At 38.9% G+C, this 5,527-nt stretch overlaps 1 non-coding gene across 1 annotated transcript; it reads right to left on the bottom strand.

The window, feature by feature from the left end:
- Nucleotides 1–4,015: 4,015 nt before the first annotated feature.
- On the bottom strand, nucleotides 4,016–4,122 carry LOC112704206 (small nucleolar RNA R71). The gene has a single exon (XR_003154842.1). It is a non-coding gene; the product is annotated as a small nucleolar RNA R71 (small nucleolar RNA).
- Between the last annotated feature and the right edge of the window lie 1,405 nt (nucleotides 4,123–5,527).

The raw sequence follows: 5,527 nt of genomic DNA, 5'->3' as shown, positions 1-5,527 counted from the left end.
CATAGAATGACTCTCCATCCATCTGAATGAATGTTTGGACCCCCGTTTTGAGTCTAATGATCCTTTGGGGAGGATAGAACTTGGCTAAGAACTTATTCACTAGATCTTCCCAATTGTTGATGCCATCTCTTAGAAATGACTCCAACCATTGAGTAGCTTTGTCTCTGAGGGAAAATGGAAATAGCAACAGCTTATAAATGTCAGGATGCACATCATTAGTTTTGACAGTATCACAAATCCTCAGAAAAATGGATAAATGTTGTTTTGGATCTTCAAGTGGCCCTCCTCCATAGGAACAATTGTTTTATACCAAAGTGATGAGATGTGGCTTCAATTCAAAGTTATTTGCATTTACATTTGGGGTAAGGATGCTACTCCCACAATGCCTAGGATTAGAAAAATGTATATGAAGCCAAGACTCTCTGATGCGGTATTTTATAACCCACAAACTAACTGGCAAGTGCACCGGGTTGTACCAAGAAATACCTTACGTGAGTAAAGGTCGATCCCACGAAGATTGATGGATTAAGCAACAATAGTATTTGATAGAATTAGTTAGACAAATAGAAAATAGTGTTGGAAATTCAAAGAGCATTAAACAGTAAATTAAGAATTTCAGAAAGCAAGCAGCAATGAGTTGGGAATAAAATATGGAGAAGATAGTTAAGGTTTCAGAGTTATCTATTTTTCTGGATTGATTTTTCTTTCTAACTACTTTAATCATGCAAGATTTAATTTCATGGCAAACTATATGTGACTAGACCCTAATTCTTTAGACCTTCCTAGTCTCCTCTAAAATTCATTAACTGCCAATTCCTTGGTCAATTAATTCCAATTAGAAGGTAATGATCAAATTTCAGTTTATATGCCACTGATGTCAGGGCATCTAGGCCAGTTTCACCGACCTTTTCTTTACTGTTTTAAAGTAGTTTCATGCATTTTCTTAGTGAATAAGGCAAGTTTTGGATTAAATTACACTTACACCTTGATTCAAGCAACTATTGTGAACTTTGCATGATTTCATGAGAATTTTGCTAGAATTGCATGATAAATTGATGATGCATAATCTCATGACTTTGGCTAGAGCTTTGATGCACTTAATTGCTTGATTTCAAGGCAAAGAAAGCAAGGAAGAACCACGTTAGTATTCACGTTAACCTAGTTAACGTGAACACTAACGTGGAATGGTAAAAAGCTTGCAACGTTAATTAGAAAAGTGATCACCAATAATGCCTGTGAAGCCATCCATAGCTCATGTTACTTGCCACGTTAACAAAGTTAACGTGGTAGTTAACGTAGAAGAAAAAGAGAACTCCAACGTTAAGAGAAAACGTGAACACCAATAATGTTTTTCTCCAACGTTAGTGGTAAAAGTGAACACCATTAACGTTGAGAAACTTGACAATGATCCACGTTAAGAGTCACATTAACTTAGTTAACGTGAACTCTAACATGGAAGAGGAAAACAAAAGCCAACGTTAGTGACACTCACTTTTGTCACTAACGTTGGGCCAATTAGCATTGCCTACATTAACTTTCACGTTAATGGTCTTAACGTGAAAGTTAACGTGGAGTTGAGATCAAAGAGCCAACGTTAGTGACACTCACTTTTGTCACTAACGTTGGAAGATGGCATCACTACTACATTAAGAGCCACGTTAACTTAGTTAACGTGAGTTCTAACGTAGAGAATTTGGGCATTTAGAGCGTTAGTGACAAAGGTGAGTGTCACTAACACTCTCGAAGGTGAGACACACCCACGTTAAGAGTCACGTTAGCTACACTAACGTGAACTCTAATGTAGGAACAAAAGGCACCAAGCAACGTTAATGGGAAAAGTGATTCCCAATAACGTTCGCGACGGGGTATAAGCCAACGTTATTGGAAAAAGTGAGTCCCAATAACGTTGGCCAAAAATTGAGAAGGCAACGTTAGTGGTCACGTTAAGACCACTAACGTTGGAGTTAACGTGGGTACATAAGGGTGGAACGTTAGTGGAAAAAGTGAATGCCACTAACGTTCTTGAACCTACAATGGCACTCAACGTTAATCTCACTAAATACCCAAGCCTAATTCATGTTTCTCTGCAAGCTGGGCCCACTAAAGATGAGAACTGCTTCAACTCAAGATTCAGAGCCCACATCCAAGACTTGAAGAACTCACTAGAAGATCAGGAGGAGTAGTATATATAGGAGTAGTTTTGAACTATAGAGAAGCTTGGCACTTTTGGGAACTACTCTCTGTATATTTACTTTTCTGCCCTTTTTTGCATGGATTCTTCTTTTCTGCCATTTTACATTTCTAGAGCTATGAACAACTAAACCCCTTCCATTGGGTTAGGGAGCTCTGTTGTAATATGATGGATCAATTATAGTTTTCATTCTTCTTCTTCTTTCTTTTCTCTTGATCTTACTAGAAAGCTTTCGATCTTAATTCAATTGGTTAGTTGTCTTGGAAAAGAAACTCTCCATAATTGGATCTCCTTTGAGCCTTGGAAAAGGGATGAGGAGATCATGCTAGAAATGCTTTCTCATGTTGGACCAAATTGGGGTTTGGGCAGATATATTGACATGTAATCCTCCCAATACTTTGATTTGGAAATACATGTGGTATAATCAGTGACCACATTTCATCTCTTCCCATGAGCAATTAAATCAAGGAATTGGGCAATTGTTCAAGCTTAGAGAGATTGGATTGCCAAGGAATTGGGATCCAATCACTTAAGATTGCCAAGGAGATCAATGAATGCATTGATTGAGGAAGAGATGAGATTGAACTTGATCCGGAGAATGCAACATCTCCTGAACCCAATGATTACCCTATTTCTGATCTTACCCATTCTCTTTATTTTCTGTCATTTATTTTCATGCTCATTACCCCAAATCCCCATTTAAGATTCTGCACTTTAATTTTTGTTATTTACTTTCCAGTCATTTAAATTTTTGCAAGTTCTCAATCTAAATTTTGTTTAGCTCAACTAGCATATTCTTCTAACTAAATTTGCTTGACCAATCAATCCTTATGGGATTCGACCTCACTATATTGTGAGTTTTACTTGACGACAATTCGGTATACTTGCCGAAGGAAAATTTGTTGAGAGACAAGTTTTCATGCATCAAGTTTATGGCGCCGTTGCCGGGAATTGATTTTGAATCAACAATGATTAAGTTTGAAGATCACTAGATTGAGCATTTTTTTCTGTTTCGTTATTTGTTTATTTGATTCAATCAATTCCCTTTAGTTCTTTTTTTTAATTTCTTCCTCATCCCCTGCACCCTCTTTGTTTTTCGTTCTTTCTTTCTTTGTTGATTACAATTATACTCACTAACCCACTAACTATTTGATAATTTGCATCACTCACACTAACAATTACTCTAACAAGAATAGTCTTCATTTTATCTCCTGTTGTGCAATCTGTCTGTTGTATGACAGGGAGAAGAGAAGGAGTTTCAACATCCTTCGATTCAGAACCTGAAAGGACCCTTTGGAGATTAAGAAGGGAAACAAGAGGGAAAAGAATTATTGGTGCTGAAGAAGAAGAGGAAGAGTACTTTGAACCTAATATGGAAGAGAATTAGAGAACAATCATGAAGAAGAAGCTCACAACCATGCTAGAGAAGGCCATGCAAACCGTGCTGGGCAGAAAAGGAGAGTTCTAGGCTCCTATATCAATCCTAATACAGGAAACTGTGGAAGTAGCATTTAGAAGCCCACCATACATGCCAACAATTTCGAACTAAAACCCCAGCTCATCACTCATGTTCAGAACAATTGTTCATTTAGAGGAAGTGCTCAAGAAGACCCCAATCAACATCTAACCACCTTCCTAAGAATTTGTGATACTGTGAAGTCTAATGGAGTCCATTCGTATGTCTATAGGCTGCTCTTGTTCCCTTTTTCACTCAGGGACAAGGCATCCAAATGGCTTGAATCCTTCCCAAAGGAGAGCTTAACAAATTGGTAAGATGTGGTGAACAAATTTTTGGCAAGATTTTACCCTCCTCAAAGGATCAACAGGCTGAGAGCTGAGGTGCAAACTTTCAGGCAACAAGATGGTGAGACTCTCTTTGAAGCATGGGAGAAGTTCAAAGACTTAACAAGAAGATGCCCACCAGATATGTTCAATGAATGGGTTCAACTTCACATCTTCTATGAAGGTCTTTCCTATGAGTCAAAGAAGGCTGTGGATCATTCATCAGGAGGCTCTCTAAACAAGAAGAAAACCATTGAGGAAGCCGTAGATGTCATTGAAACAGTTGCTGAGAATGACTACTTCTATGCCTCCAAAAGAAGTAACACCAGAGGAGTAATGGAGCTAAACCACATGGATGCATTGTTAGCTCAAAATAAGATGATCACCAAGCAGCTAGCAGATCTTACCAAGAAGGTGGAGGAAAACCAAGTTGCAGCAGCCATCACTTCATCGTCAGCTCAAGAAGGAGCGAACATAGGAGAAGAAGGTGACTGGGAGCAAGCCAACTATGTTGGAAACTCACCTAGACAAGTTCATGATCCATACTCCAAAAGAAATCACCCCAACTTTGGGTGGGGAAACCAACAAGACCAAGGGCAAGATCAGAGACGCCACAACCTCAATTCCAACAACAATGCAACTCATCAACACACCTCACAAAGATCCTACCAACATCCATCCAACCACCCTTCTCAACCACCTAATCTCAACCCATCATCAATAACTGAGGATAGGCTCTCCAAGCTTGAGGTTCTACTTTCTAACCAAGGAATCGAAGTGGACAGGGCTAAAGTAGAACTTATTGAAAAGCTCCCTCCACCCAGTGATGTCAAGGCAATTAGAAGCTTTTTAGGGCATGCTGGCTTTTACAGAAGATTTATTAAAGATTTTTCAAAAATAGCTAAGCCCTTGAGTAATCTCCTTGTATCAGATACACCATTCATCTTCGACGAAACCTGCATGTTGGCATTCGAGCATTTGAAAGAAAGATTGTCCTCTGCCCCTATCATCTCCCCACCTGATTGGAACTTACCCTTTGAATTGATGTGTGATGCATCTGACTTTGCAGTAGGGGCAGTGTTAGGGCAGAGGAAAAACAACTTAGTCCATGTAATATACTATGCTAGCAAGGTCCTCAATGATGCTCAAAGAAATTATACCACTACTGAAAAGGAATTGCTAGCCATAGTTTTTGCATTTGACAAGTTTAGATCATACCTCATTGGTGCTAAAGTAATTGTTTTTACAGATCACACATCACTTAAATATTTATTTGCCAAGCAAGAATCAAAACCAAGACTAATAAGATGGATCTTATTATTGCAGGAGTTTGATATTGAAATCAGAGACAAGAAGGGAGTGGAGAACAAGGTGGAAGATCACCTATCCAGGATTCCTCATGAGGAAGGGGAAACACATGATATGAGTGTGAACGAGCTCTTCCCTGATGAGCAGTTAATGACAGTGCACAAAGCCCCATGGTTTGCAAACATCGCCAACTTCAAGGCAACTAGGGCTCTACCCCCAGGGATCAATAAACATAAAAAAAGGAAG

This window comes from Arachis hypogaea, chromosome 7, assembly GCF_003086295.3.
Source record: "Arachis hypogaea cultivar Tifrunner chromosome 7, arahy.Tifrunner.gnm2.J5K5, whole genome shotgun sequence".
NCBI classification, from domain to species: Eukaryota; Viridiplantae; Streptophyta; class Magnoliopsida; order Fabales; family Fabaceae; genus Arachis; species Arachis hypogaea.
Note: the sequence above shows the minus strand (reverse complement) of the source record. Positions and strands in the feature narration are given on the sequence as shown.